Source organism: Hyaena hyaena, unplaced genomic scaffold (genome assembly GCF_003009895.1).
Source record: "Hyaena hyaena isolate Hyena2069 unplaced genomic scaffold, ASM300989v1 scaffold_26, whole genome shotgun sequence".
Taxonomy (NCBI): domain Eukaryota; kingdom Metazoa; phylum Chordata; class Mammalia; order Carnivora; family Hyaenidae; genus Hyaena; species Hyaena hyaena.
In genome coordinates, this window is record NW_024080658.1 from 3,805,857 (window position 1) to 3,822,224 (window position 16,368).

The 16,368-nt window shown below is 36.5% G+C and overlaps 1 pseudogene; it reads right to left on the reverse strand.

The window, feature by feature from the left end:
- Positions 1–5,391: 5,391 nt before the first annotated feature.
- On the reverse strand, positions 5,392–6,998 carry LOC120228685 (annotated as a pseudogene).
- Between the last annotated feature and the right edge of the window lie 9,370 nt (positions 6,999–16,368).

A 16,368-nucleotide genomic window follows, 5' to 3' on the forward strand; every position in this document is an offset into this window, starting at 1 on the left:
CCTTCAGAATCTGCCTTCATTTGTTCATTCTTTAGAGCTTTCAGGTAGTTGTTTTTTACATTTTATCCAGAATTTATAGTTATCTGCAAAAAGGTCATTCTAGTAGAAGTCTACTTGCTTACATCATATGAGGAGCTCCAGGTAGATTTAGTTTTACTTTTTTTTTTTTTCAAGTTTGTTTATTTATTTTGAAGTGAAAGGGGCTGGGAGAGGGGGAGAGAATAAATCCTAGCCAGGCTCCATGCTGTCAGCACAGTGCCCAACACCAGGCTCAATCCCATCACACCTGAACCGATACCAATAGTCAGTGCTTTAACCAACTGAGCCACCCGGGCACCCCAGACTTTTATTTTTAATAACATTTTAGGCACACCATTTCAGGCACACAGCTGTAAACTGACTTCTACTTGGAATTTTTGCCAAAGACTATCTTGAGACATCTTAGGAGAAAGAGATTTAGGGACATTCCTGTTGGAACTTCAAGTTCTACACCTGTATTAAATCCATTCAACAAATAAGTTGGAATTAGCAGAAAGTACACAAAAGCAGCTATTATAATTATGTTCATAAGGTATAAGATTATATGCTCATAATGAATGGAGAGATATAAATCTCAGAAAAGAAAATTATATTATAAATGCAAACCCAATTCAGACTCCAGAAATGAAAAATATAATGTCTGGCATAAAAAAATTCACGGGGTGGGCTTGATAACAAAATGAAGATGACAGAGGTTAAGGAGTCAAAAACAACAAAAAAAGAGTTCTATCTAACATGCCGATATATAAATTAAAATGAAATTCTAAAAAGTTCAAATAAGCCAAGAGAGGCAGATAAAGGAAAACAAAGAGGGACAAGAAGAAAACAAACAATAAAAAGATAAAAGTCCAACGGAATCAATAATTACATTAAATATTAATAAACTAATACCCCAATGAAAAAAGCAGAGATACTTAGAAAATATAAACAAGCAAGACCCAATGACATGCTTTCTAAGAGAGATACTTTAAATACAAAGACACAGTTAATTTTCAGTAAAGGGAGATCAGAGTACTGTACTAATATCACATAAAATTAGACTTTAAGATGATAGTATTACCAGATATAGAAAGGGAAATATCATAGATATAAAGGGATCAATTTGTTAATAAGACATAAAAATCATATACAGAGCTTCAGAATACACGCAGCAGAATTAACAGAGTTAAAGGGAGAAGAAAACTTCACAAATCAGACTAGACTTTACTGTTATTCTCTGGGCATTTCTTAAAAGAAGAAAACAGCAAGGAAAGGTTTAGATGACCTGAACACTATTACCCATTTTGACCTAATTGATATTTATAGAACATGACAACAAAGATGAAGAATATGCATTCTTTTCAAGTGCACATGCTATGTTTAAAGAGATCTATTTGGGGCCATAAAATATATCAAAAGTCTAAAAATATTGAAATCATATGGAGTATGCTCTCTGAATATAATGGAATTATGCTAGAAATTGGTACCAAAGATCTGTATCTATATCTTTTATATATCATCTATATCTATGTATCATCTATCTATTTATCTATCTATCGATCGATATATATCACATATAGATATATGTCTATTTATTTTCTATTATCTATTTATATATATCAAAGCCAAAATATTTGGAAATTAAATAACATGCTCTTAAGTAATTCATGGGAAATATTTTGAACTGAATTCCAATGAAAATATGCAGCTAATTGGTGTCTAGGATAGAACTTAGAGTTTTTAATACTTATATCTAAAACTAGTTATCTAACTTTCCACCATAAGAAGCTAGATTTAAAAAGAGCAAATCTTGGGGCGCGCCTAGGTGGCTCAGTCAGTTAAGTGGCTTCAGCTCAGGTCATGATCTCACAGTTCTTGAGATTGAACCCCACGTTGGGGTCTATGCTGACAGCTCAGATCCTGGACCCTGCTTTGGATTCTGTGTCTCCCTCTACCTCTTTGCCCCTCTTCTGTTCATGCTTTGTCTCTTTCTCTCGAAAATAAATAAACATTAAAAGATAAATAAAAAGAGCAAATCTCATCTGTGTTTCCTTTTCTTGCTGCTTTCAAGCTACACACAGACTTTTCCAGACTTCATGTGTCTGTGAGACGGGTCTAGTCAATGAGATGTTAGTAGAAGAGATATGGGTTTCCTGTTGTAGAGTCTGGTCCAAAAGTTTTGGCAAATGACCCTCTGTACTCTACTCCAATCTACTGTCTGGATATTGATGTTTTGGATGATTCAGAAGGCTATGTTTTGAAGACAGCAGAGATTCCATCAGCATGGATGACTATGATAATCAATCTTTTTCTGTCTCTCATCTGGAACTCCTTTTCTGACTTGCTGGAATGAAAGACAAACTTAAGCCATTGTCAAGTCTGTGAGCCACTAGCTACATGTATCCTATAATTACTTCAGATTTGGCTAGTGTAACCCTGGAGGTGAAATTTGAATTTTATCACATTTAATTTTAAATTTCCCTATGTGTTTCATGACAATCATATTAGTACAGTTCTAGTAGCACTTGGCTACATTTACTTTTTTGTTTGAGGAAAGTTTGGACTATTTTTTTGCCATCAGAACAAGAGCCTATATTTTATACATGGCATAGAATGTCCTTATTGATCTGCCCTCCATGAATTTCCCCAACATCCAATTTAACCATGCTTCACCTCACAAACAGTGCCACATTCACTACCAAATTAGTAACACTATTGTTCTAACCCATGCCCTTCCTTTCTGCTCTTCTGCCTGATGTGCTTTTCTCTTTCATGGCCATGGGCAAATGGCCTCTCATCTTTCAAAATTTAGAGCTCATGTCACCTCCCCTATGAACACTTTTCTGACACATTCCAGGATGAATTGCTCATTTTCTTCCTTATGTCACATTGCAACCTTCCAGATTTCTTTTTTTCACCTACAACAGTTTATTGCATTTATCAGTTATTTTGTTTCTCATTTCTATTATTAGACTGTAACCTTTTGAGAATGAAGTGTGTCTGCTTAATATTTGTTTCCACAGCACTTAGGACAGCATCAATTATAATGTAAATCATAATAAAGGACACATGGATAGGATTTGGAAGACAAATTCCATAATCATCCTCTACTATTCAGTTTCTTTGCTTTGCATTAGTTCCTATGAAGTTAAGAACTGATTAAAGCTGGCCAGTGTCTTCTACCCTTTATTTATATTCAGAAGAATCTACTTCTGATATTTTGCCCTCAGTGAGCACATAATCCTTACAGTTTAGATAATGGAACTACAACTGCACATTCTATTTCTTCCTTGTTAACCTCAGACTACAAGCCACAAAATGTTTGTTTTGAGAATCTGCTGATTTAGGTAAGAGTCCCTGATGTGACTAAAATTAATATTGGAAATTATCATACTAGATTCTGACTTATATGGCATATGGTCAATATGCTGAATTGGGTCAAATTTATTGATTTCATCTAATTGCTACCAAATGATCATAATGAAAACAACACATTTTGAACATCTGCGAGATCAAGAAACTAATTTGAAAGAAAGTGATCTGAGAAGATTTTGTTCAAAGATTGATTATACCGGAACAGACCCTTTCAGTCCCTGCAATAAATGTTTGTCTCCAAATGTGACACCTTGTATTTGTACCATTAAATTCACACTGGAACAATCATTTTAAGGCTGCCTCAAGAAACAAGCCAAAGTACACATGGTAGAGAGTCCCAAATACCACTACGAGTAGGGAAATAGACCAAGAGACACCACTCAAAGAACACTTCCTGAATGGACAGGCCCTGGATAGTCAAAGAGCCGTCTTTAATACAGCAGTACTTGCAGGTGCTGAGTGTGTAACAAGCTTTTAAAACTAACAAGAGGCAGAAAGCTAGCCAAAATGACTAAACGGATGAACTCTCCTCTAAAGAAATTCCAGGAAGAAATGACAGCTAGGGAACTGCTCAAAACAGATATAAGCAACATAACTGAACAAAAATTTAGAACAATAGCCATGAAATTAATCACTGGGCTTGAAAAAGGCATGGAAGACATCAGAGAAACTATTGCTACAAAGACTATGGAGCTTAAAAATAGTTGTGATAAATTAAAAAATGCTATAAATGAGGTGCATAATAAAATGGAGGCATCCAAAGCACAGATTGAAGAGGCAGAGAGGAGAATAAGTGAATTAGAAGGCACAATTATAGAAAAAGAGGAAGCTGAGAAAAAGATAAACTGATCCAGGAACATGAAAGGAGAGTTCAAGAGCTGAGTGATACAATCAAATGGAACAATATCTGTATCATAGGAATTCCAGAAGAGGAAAAAAGAGGTAAAGCCACTAAAGGAATCCTTGAACAAATTATAGCAGAGAACTTCCCCAATCTGGGGAAGGAAACAGACACTGAAATCCAAGAGGCACAGAGAACTCTCCTCAGACATACTTGAATCGATCTTTTGCACGACATATCATAGTGAAACTGGCAAAATATATGAACAAAGAGAGAATTCTGAAAGCAGGTAGGGATAAAAGGGCCCTAACATACAAAGGGAAACCTATCAGAGTGGTGACAGACCTATCTACTGAAACTTTACAGGCCAGAAAGGAATATCAGGAAATCTTTAATGTGATGAACAGAAAAAATATGCAGACAGGAATCCTCTATCCAGCAAGCCTGTCATTCAGAATAGAAGGAGAGATACAAGTCTTCCCAAATAAACAAAAATTGTAAGAACTCGTCACCACTAAACCAGCCCTACAAGAAATCCTAAGGAGGACTCTATGAGGGAAATGTTGCAAGGAACGCAAGGTACCAGAGACACCACCACAAACATGAATCCTACAGAGAACACAATGAATCCAAACCTGTATTTTTCAATAATAACTCTGAATGTAAATGGACTAAGTGCTCCAATCAAAAGACATAGGGTAGCAGAATGGATAAAAAACCAAAATCCATCTATTTGCTGTCTACAAGAAATTCATTTTAGACCTGAAGACACCTTCAGATTGAAAGTAAGGGGATGGAGAAATATAATGCTACTGGAAGTCAAAAGAAAGCTGGAGTAGCTATACTTATATCAGACAAATTGGACTTTAAAGAAAAGGCAGTAAGAAGGGATGAAAAAGGGCATTATATAATAATTACAGGGTCTATCCATCAGGAAGAGATAACAATTATAAATGTCTACACACTTAGTATGGGAGCAACCAAATACATAAAACAATCACAAAGCAGATGCAATTTTATGGATAAGAATGTGCTAATAGCAGGGGATTTTATTTTATTTTTTATTTTTTTTTCTAATTAAACTTTTCTTTTAATGGGTCTCAAAATTCTGTGACAGATTTTTGGTCAAGTTGTTTCCATTAAAAAGTACTGATTTTAAAAACTAATAACTTAAAACTGCCACACACAAAAACAAATGGTCCACAAAACATTCTCCTTTCCTTCTGAAGGTTTTACGATGCATTGTTATCATTAACCAGTCTTTTACTATTAAACTTAAATGGCCAATTGACACAAACAGTTCTGAGACCGTTCTTCCACCACTGATTAAGACTGGGGTGGCAGGTATTGGGGATAATATTCATTTAGCCTTCTGAGCTTTCTGGGCAGACTTGGTGACCTTGCCAGCTCCAGCTGCCTTCTTGTCCACTGCTTTGATGACACCCACAGCAACCGTCTGTCTCATGTCATGAACAGCAAAGCGGCCCAGAGGAGGATAGTCAGAGAAGCTTTCAACACACATGGGCTTGCCAGGAACCATATCAACGATGGCAGCATCACCAGATTTCAAGAACTTGGGACCATCTTCCAGCTTCTTTCCAGAACGACGGTCAATCTTCTCCTTCAGCTCAGCAAACTTGCAGGCGATGTGAGCTGTGTGACAGTCCAGCACAGGTGCATAGCCGGCACTGATTTGGCCTGGATGGTTCAGGATAATCACCTGAGCTGTGAAGCCAGCTGCTTCCATTGGTGGGTCATTTTTGCTATCACCAGCCACATTGCCACGACGAACATCTTTGACAGATACGTTCTTGACATTGAAGCCCACATTGTCCCCAGGAAGAGCCTCACTCAAAGCTTCATGGTGCATTTCAACAGACTTTACTTCAGTTGTAACGTTGACTGGAGCAAAAGTGACCACCATGCCAGGCTTGAGAACACCAGTCTCCACTCAACCCACAGGGACCGTACCAATACCACCAATTTTGTAGACATCCTGGAGAGGCAGACGCAAGGGCTTGTCAGTTGGACGAGTTGGTGGCAGAATGCAATCCAGAGCTTCAAGCAGTGTGGTTCCACTGGCATTGCCATCTTTACGGGTGACTTTCCATCCCTTGAACCAAGGCATGTTAGCACTTGGCTCCAGCATGTTGTCACCATTCCAACCAGAAATTGGCACAAATGCTACTGTGTCAGGGTTGTAGCCAATTTTCTTAATGTAGGTGCTGACTTCCTTAACGATTTCCTCGTATCTCTTCTGGCTGTAGGGTGGCTCAGTGGAATCCATTTTGTTAACACCAACAATAAGCTGTTTTACACCCAGTGTATAAGCCAGAAGGGCATGCTCACGGGTCTGCCCATTCTTGGAGATACCTGCTTCAAATTCGCCAACACCAGCAGCAACGATCAGGACAGCACAGTCAGCCTGAGATGTGCCTGTAATCATATTTTTGATAAAGTCTCTGTGTCCTGGGGCATCAATGATGGTCACATAGTACTTGCTGGTCTCGAATTTCCACAGGGAGATATCAATGGTGATACCACGTTCACGTTCGGCTTTCAGTTTATCCAAGACCCAGGCATACTTGAAGGAGCCCTTTCCCATCTCAGCAGCCTCCTTCTCAAATTTTTCAATAGTTCTTTTGTCGATCCCACCACATTTGTAGATCAGATGACCAGTAGTGGTAGACTTGCCCGAATCTATGTGTCCAATGACGACGATGTTGATATGAGTCTTTTCCTTTCCCATTTTGGATTAGGTTTAGTGGTGGTTTTCACGACACCTGTGTTCTGGCGGCAAACCCGTTGCGAAAAAAGCAGCAGGGGATTTTAATACTCCACTTGCAGCCATAGATAGATCAACTAGACAGAAAATCACTAAAGAAATAATGGACTTGAATGACACATTGGACCAGATGGATTTGACAGATATATTTAGAACTCTACATCCTGAGACCATGGAATTCACTTTCTTCTCAAGTGCGCATGGCACATTCTCCAAGATACATCACATACTGGGACATAAAGCAGCCCTCAATAAATATAAAAGAATTGAGATCATACCATGCACACTTTCAGATCACAGTGCAATGAAACTTGAAATCAACCAACGGAAGAATCTGGAAAAGCTCCAAAAACATGGAAATTAAAGAACACCCTACTAAAGAACGAAGGGCCCAATCAGGCAATTAGAGAAGAAATTTTAAAAATATATGGAAAGAAACGAAAATGAAAATACAACAATGCAAACTCTATGGGATGCGGCAAAGGCAGTCCTAAGAGGAAAGTACATTGCACTCCAGGCCTATTTCAAGAAATGAGAAAAATCACAAGTACAAAATCTAACAGCACACCTAAAGGAACTAGAAGGAGAGCAACAAGAGCACCCAAAACCCAGTAGGAGAAGAGAAATAATAAAAATCAGGGCAGAAATAAACAATATAGAAATCATAAAAACAGTTGAACAGATCAATGAAACCAAGAGTCGGTTTTTTGAAAAAATGAAATTGACAAACCTCTAGCCAGGCTTCTCAAAAAGAAAAGAGAGAGCACCCAAATAGACAAAATTATGAATGAAAATGGACTTATTACAACCAACCCCTCAGAAATAAAAGCAATTATCATGGAATACTATGAAAAATTATATGCTAACAAACTGGACAACTTAGAATAAATCAACAAATTCCTAAACACACACTCACTACCAATATTCACGTGAGAAGAGACAGAAAATCTGAACAGACCCATAACTAGTGAAGAAATTGAGTCAGTTATCAAAAATCTCCCAACAAATAAGAACCCTGGGCCGGAGGGCTTCCCTGTGGAACTCTACCAAAGTTAATACCCATTCTTCTCAAGCTATTCCAAAAAATAGAAATCGAAGGAGAACTTCCAGCCTCATTGGGACGAAGCCAGCATCACTTTGATTCCCAAGCCAGACAGACACCCAGCAAAAAAAGAAAACTACCAGCCAATATCCTTGATGTATACGGATGCAAAAATCCTTCACAAGATACTTGCAAATCGAATCCAACAGCACATAAAAAGAATTATCCACCATGATCAAGTGGGATTCATTCCTGGGTTATAAGGATAGTTCAATATTCGCAAATCAATCAATGTGATACATCACATTAACAAAAGAAAAGTTGAAAATCATACGATCCTGTCGATAGATGCAGAGAAAGCATTTGACAAAATACAGCATCCCTTCTTAGTAAAGACCCTCGAGAAAGTCAGGATAGAAGGAACTTACTTGAACATAAAAGCCGTCTTCATAAAAGCCATCTATGAGAAACCCTCAGCTAACATCATCCTCAATGGGGAAAAACTGAGAGCTTTCCCCCTGAAATCAGGAACGTGATGTCCACTCTCACCACTGTTGTTCAACATAGTGCTGGAAGTCCTAGCATCAACAATCAGACAACAGAAGGAAATAAAACGCATCAGAATTGGCAAAGAAGAGCCAAACTTTCACTTTTGCAGACAACATGATACTCTACATAGAAAACCCAACAGCCTCCTCCAGAAGCCTACTATGACTGATCGATCCATGAATTCAGCAAAGTTGCAGGGTACAAAATCAATGTGCAGAAATTGGCTGCATTTTTATACACCAATAATGAAGGAACAGAAAGAGAAATCAAGAAACTGATTCCATTCACAATTGCACAAAAAACCATAAAATACCTAGGAATAAACCTAACCAAAAGTATAAGAGATCTATATGGTGAAAACTATAGAAAACTTATGAAGGAAATTGAAGAAGACACAAAGAAATGGAAAAACATTCCATGCTCATGGATTGGAAAAATACAGTTAAAATGTCATTACTACCCAAAGCAATCTACACATTCAATGCAATCCCAATCAAAATTGTATCAGCATTTTTCTCAAACTAGAACAAACTATCCTAAAATTTGTATGGAACCACAAAAGACCCTGAACAGCCAAAGTAATGTTGAAGAAGCAAACCCAAACAGGAGGCATCACCATCCCAGACTTCAGCCTCTACTACAAAGCTGTAATCACCAACACAGTATGGTATTGGCACAAAAACAGACACATAGACCAATGGAATAGAATAGAGAACTCAGAATTGGACCCACAAATGTATGGCCAACTAATGATTGACAAAGCGGAAAAGAGTATCTAATGGAAAAAATACAGCCTCTTTAACAGATGGTGCTGGGAGAACTGGACAGCAACATGCGGAAGAATGAAACTAGATCATTTTCTCACACCATACACAAAAATAAACTCAAAATGGATAAAGGACCTGAACGTGAGACAGGAAACCATCAAAACCCTAGAGGAGAAAGCAGGAAACAACCTCCTTAACCTCAACCGCAGCAATTTCTTACCTGACACATCCCCAAAGGCAAGGGAATCAAGAGCAAAAATGAACTATTGGGACCACATCAAGATAGAAAATCTTCTGCACGGCCAAGGAAACAAGAAAACTAACAGGCAGCTGACAGAATGGGAAAAGATAGTTGCAAATGACATATCAGATAAAGGGCTAGTATCCAAAATCTATAAGGAACACACCCGAAAAAGAAATAATCCAGTGAAGAAATGGGCAGAAGATATGAACAGACACTTCACCAAAGAGGACATCCAACAGACACTTGAAACGATGCTCAGCATCACTCATTATCAGGGAAATACAAATCAAAACCACACTGAGATACCACCTCATGACGCTCAGAATGGCTAAAATTAACAAATCAGTAGACTCTAGATGCTGGCGAGGATGTGAAGAGAGCCCCCCCTTCCCCCCCCCCCCCCACTGTTGGTGGTAATGCAAACTGGTGCAACCTCTCTGGAAAACAGTATGAAGGTTCCTCAAAAAATTAACCATAGAACTCCCCTATGACCCAGCAATAGCACTGCTAGGAATTTACCCAAGGGATACAGGAGTGCTAATGCATAGGGGCACATGGACCCCAATGTTCATAGCAGCACTCTCAACAATAGCCAAAATATGGAAAGAGCCCAAGTGTCCATCAGCTGATGAATGGATCAAGAAGATGTGGTTCATCTATACAGTGGAATACTACATGGCAATGAGAAGGAATGAAACCTGGCCATTTGTAGTAGCATGGATGGAACATGAAGGTGTTAATGCTGAGTGAAATAAGTCAGGCAGAGAAGGACAGATACCATCTGTTTGCACGATTAGGTGGATTAGGAGGAACTTAATGGAGGACCATGAGGGAGAAGAAGGGGAAAAATAGTTGGAGAGAGGGAGGGAGGCAAACCATGAAAGACTCTTGAATGCTGAGAACAAACTGAGGGGTGATTGATGTGGGGGAGAAAAGAAGGGGGATGATGGGCACCGAGGAGGGCACTTGTTGGGATGAGCACTGCGTGTTATATGGAAACCAACCTGACAATAAAATTTAAGAAAAAAAAAAATAATAAAAAATATTTTATTAAAAAAAAGAAAACACATTTTGAAGTTTATACAAAGACTTAAAGTAAAAATTTTGGATATTTGAATATTTCCCACATATTGGTGTGATGGTATATCTTTGAAAAGAATGGAGCTATTTATTGTATTCTTCTTTATTTAATAAATTTGAAGAATAGCTCAAATCTTTACCCTTACCTGTTGTTTCTATTTATTTCCATAGGTATGTGCTTCCACCTGAGATAATTTCTTGTATGCAAATCCACCGGCAGTTAATTCAGGTTTTGTTGTTTGTCTTCCTTTCAACTTTTGTTCATTTTTACATAGCTTTTTGTCTTTGCCTTTATTTTTGAAGGATATTTCATGGTGTAGACTTCCAGGTTAGCAGCTCTTTTATGTTCAGCTCCTTAAAGAAACTTCATAGTTTCAATTTAAATGTCTACTATCACTTTTATTGTTCCTTTGAAGGTAATATGTTTTTCCCTCTGCTGATTTTATTTGCTCTTTAATTGGTGAATGAAAATTCTGACTATATCATGCCTATTTTATTTTTAATTATTTTTTAAAAATTCTGCATGGAGTTTTTCTAATATCTTGAATTTGTGTGTTTTTGTCTTTCATCAGAGTTGGAGAATTTTCAGCCACTTTTCATTTGAATGTGATATTTTCTCCTCTTCTGGGACTCCAATTACACGTATGTTAGACCTTCTGAGTATTTCTCCTATGTGTATCATGCATTCTTCTGGTTCATTTCTTCAGTTTGGATTTTTTTTAGTGAACAGTTTCCTAATTTACTAATCCGGAAACACACTATTTTCAGTCCTCTCTTTAAATACCTAATGAGTTTTTAAATTATTATATGTTTTAGATCTTCACTGCTAATGTGAATCATTTTCTCTCATACACCATTGAAGTTTTTTTAACTTTTCATCCCTTTGTCCATCTTTTCTTTTATATTGTTAAACATATTAGTCACAGCTATTTGAAGACCTTATCTGCTAATTCTAATATCTGTAATACCTCTTGAGTCTCTCCCATTGATTGCTTTCTCTTTTGATTAATATTTACAGTTTCCTCATCCTTCACTTGTCTGGTAAATTTTTATTTTACCTTCTGAACTTGTGGGTGATAAACTATAGATCCTCTAGATTATGTTATAATTTCTTAAAGAGAGTTATGTTTTGTTTTATTAAGAATTTTAATAACTGGATGTTACTTTGATTCTGCTGAGGGTTGCTTCAGGCTTCATCAGGTTGGAGCTATTGCATATTTGCTCTTCTTCTTAGAGAGTAGCCCTTACTCTTTTTTTTTCAACTTTATTAAGATATAATTGACATATAACATTGTGTAAGTTTAAGGTGCATAACCTGTTGACTAGATACACATATATTGCAAAATGATTATCACCCTAACATTAGCTAACACCTTCATCACAGCATATAATTACGATTTCTTTTTTTGGGATGAGGACATTTAAGATTTACTCCCTAGCAAATTTTAAGTATGTAATAAGTACTGTTAACTATAATAACAATGCTGTACATTGGATTCCTGGTACTTATTTGTCTTATAACTGTAAGCTTTTACCGTTTGACAAACATCTCTCCATTTTCCCTACCCTCTAATCTCTGGTAACCATTTTTTCCTACTCTGTTTCTATGAGTTCAGCTTTTTTAGATTCCACATACAAGTGACATCATACAATATATGTCTGTCTTTCTATGACCTATTTCACTTAGCATAATGTCCTCAAGTTTCATCTGTGTGGTTCCAAACAGCAGGATATCCTTCTTTCTCATGGGTAAATAATATTCCATTGTATATATTTACGCTACATTTTCCTTATCCTTTCACCCATTGATGGGCACTCAAATTTCTTTCATATTTTGGCTATTATGAATAGTGCTGCAATGAATATGGGAGTGCAGATAGATCTTTGAGATCCTGTTTTTATTTCTTTTGGATATATAATCAGAAGTGGAATTGCTAGATCATATATATAGCAGTTCTGTTTTTAATCTTTTGAGGAACCCCCATGCTGTTTTCCATAGTGGCTATAACAATTCAAATTTCTACCAAAAGTGCACAAGGATTATCTTTTCTTCACATCTTATTCAACATTTGTTATCTCTTATCTTTTTGATGGTAGCTATTCTAAGAGTTGTAGGGTGATATTTCATTGTGGTTTTGATTTTAGTTTCCCTGACGATTAGTAATCACCTTTTCATCATCCAAAGTATGTCTTCTTTGGAAAAATGTTATCTGTTCAATTTTAGATCAGAATTTTTTGTTGTTGTTGAGTTGTATAAATTCCTTATATATTTTGGATAGTAAGCCCTTACCAGATATATGATTTTCAAATATTTTCTCCCATTTTATTGTTTGCCTTTTCACTTTGTTGTTTCTTTTGCTATGTAGAAGCCTTTTAGTTTGATATAGCCTTATTAATTTTTGTTTTTTGTTGCTTGTGCTTTTTTTTTTTCCTAGGAGAGAGAGAGAGAGACAGCGTGAGCAGGGGAGGGTCAGAGAGAGAGGGAGACACAGACTCTGAAATAGGCTCCAGGCTCTGAGCTGGCAGTCAGCACAGAGCCTGATGCAGGGCTCGAACCCACGAACCGCAAGATCATGACCTAAGCGAAAGTCGGCCGCTTAACCGACTAAGCCACGAGGCGCCCCCTTGTTGCTTGTGCTTTTGATGTCAGCCAAAAAATTGTTGCCAAGACTAATGTCAAGGATATTCCCCCTATGTTTTCTTCTAGGAATATTATGATTTCAGGTCTTCTGTTTAAGTCTTTAATCCATTTTGAGGTGATTTTTGTGAGTGGTGTATGATAGGGGTCCAGTTGCATTCTTCTGAATGTGATTAATCAGTTTCCCATCACTATTTATTGAAGAGACTATCCTTTCCTTGTTGAATATTCTTGGCTCCCTTGTCAAATATTAGTTGACCACATATATGTGGGTGTATTTCTGGGCTCTTGATTTTGTTCCGTATGTCTCTCTATTTTTATGCCAGTATCATATTGTTGTGATTATTATGCCTGTATAGTATAGTTTGTAGTCAGGAAGTATGATGCCTCCAGCTTTGTTCTTCATTCTCAGAATTGCTTTGACTATTTGTCATCTTTTGTGGTTCCATACACAGTTTAGGATTTCTTTTCTATTTCTGTGCAAAATACCATTGGAATATGAAATGAAATATGTGAAAAATAAATAAACAGTTCCAGTTTACAATGGAATTAAAAACAATAAAATAAATTTAAAAATTTAACCAAGGAGATGAATGATCTCTACACTGAAAAGTATAAGACTACAATGAAAGAGATTGAGGATGACAAATAAATGTAAAGATATCCAGTGTTCCTGTATTAGAAGAATTAGAATTAATAATTTTAAAATGTCCATACTATCTACATCTATGTTTATATTCAGTGCAATCCTAATCAAAATTACAATGTTTTTTTTTTTTTTTTTCAATAGAGTAGGCTTTATTCCTAGTGCATGGTCATTACTCCTAGAACACAGTTCTTCCATGGTCTCATTTGAAAGCCTGAGATGTTTTCAGAGGTCTCTTTACTCAACTGGACATGAAATCCAACATCTTCTCAACACTATAGCTTCTGAAATTTCTGCAGATCTCTCCAGCTTCCCAGTAGTTTTACTGTGCTAGGTTTTTGGGATACTTATCTTGTAAACATGCAATTTAGGAATTAATCAAGAGTCCTAGGAAAGATGTTTAAATAGATTTGGTGCTTCTTACCAGTGAATCCTTTTACCTATCTCTAAACCTCTGTGTACTGACAGCCTCAAACTTCAGTCTTTGTTTATGTAACCCAGCAAATATGCCCCTCTTGTTGGACTTTATTTCTCTGTGCCATAGTTTAGAAAATGTCCTCAGGGAGAAAGTGAAGATAAATGTGGTACTCACCTTTGTACTTCCCTTCTTTCAATGACCAGAGTCATGTTTTGATCATTAAACAATGTCTACAAACAGTTACTTTACGTACTTTGTCCACCTTTTATAGTTGCTTTTGGTAGTTGGTAGGTTTGATACCAAATCCCTAAAGCTCTACCAATATCTCTTGTTTCCGTGGCCATTCTTTACTTATGCCAAGGTCTCATATTTTCCTTCTTATTTCTTAACCTTTTCCTCATTCTTAAGATTTAATTGCTTTCTCTCAAGAGCAAAAGCATTCTACCCACTTTTCTATGAATCAGTAACCTTAGACAAGATACTTACTCTTCCTGACTCTTACTTTATTCATCTAAAACCATGGGCATAATAGGTAATGTTTTTCATAATGTGTTCCAGATATCACCTATATTAGAGTTATCTGGTGAAAATTGTTAAAAATATAGGTCCCTAGGATCTTTTAAAATCTTCTGAGACAGAATCATGGCTGAAATGACCCTGAGGATTTGTCTTTTTACCAAGTTGTATAGATGATCCTTATATAGACTAAAGTTTGAGAGTGCCATAATAAGGCTATTATAAAGGTTAAATTAGTCATATTTTATGAAACACTTGAAATATAAGTGCTTAATAAATACTAATTTTCATCTATCTTTTACCCATACAATTTAGAAAAATATTTTAAATAGATGTGCCGATATTTGAAATATTTTGAAAGTATTCATAGAATAGGATTATATACATTCAAATTATTGCTGCTATTAACTGAAATACTCCATGCCTCAGCATTTTTTATTATCTACTGGAACATTAGTAAAAGAAAGTTCAGCTCTAAACTTTATGTAAAATATAGAACTGAAAAGTCTTTCTATAGTCAGAATCTGCCAAAATATTTCAGCCTTGTGAAACATTTTCTTTCTCAGAAAATCTTAAAGGGAAACTAAAATTCACCAGGAATATACACAATGTATGAAAAAAGAGGGCCGAATAAACTCCTGTTCTGACTTACATTCTATCAAAGTAAATTCTAGTAAAGGAAGAAAATATCAGAAATTTAAAGAGTACAGGGAGGTCCAACTTTACAGTTCTGCACAAAGCTAATTGTTTTAATTGTTGTAAGTGATTTAGAGGTTCTTAACATTCATTAAAGTAAAATAAAAATGAAAAACCCACTAAATAATATCCCCTTTGGCTTCATGACACACAGAATCAATTGTGTGCAGCATTTAACATGCATTTTTAGAAAATTGGCTTCCTTTTTAGAAATGGCATCCATGACATAGCTGCAAGGCAATCACCATCAATTACCTGATTATTTCTGTTTTAGTTATAACAGAATTCTCACTGGAAATATATTATACTGTTGATATATAATTAATCCTGCATCTCCTGCCCCAGTGTAAGTTTTGGGTCAGTTGAGAAAATTTGCTGGGAATAAGATGGACAGTGATCAAATTTCTAGAGACATATTTTTAGTAAACATAGTTTACAAAAAGTTACTTGGATCTGTGGCACAACTGGGCTTTCTACTACCTTTACCCCAATTGGAACAACATAGTTGAAGGAAAATGTAGATCTGCCAAGTAGGTTCTCTTGCCCAGAATTGTTGCCACATACCTGTTGAGCCTGTTACTGTTGACTGAGAGAGACAGACCTACGGACACGCATCTAGCAGAAATTTCTTGGTCCTGACCTATGTGTGCTCATCTCAAAGATGTACAAGCAGAGCACAATTTACTCTGTGGGCAGGGATGTGAAAAAAGAAAATGAGACAGTACTTGGGTCATGCATGTTTGGTTCATTTAA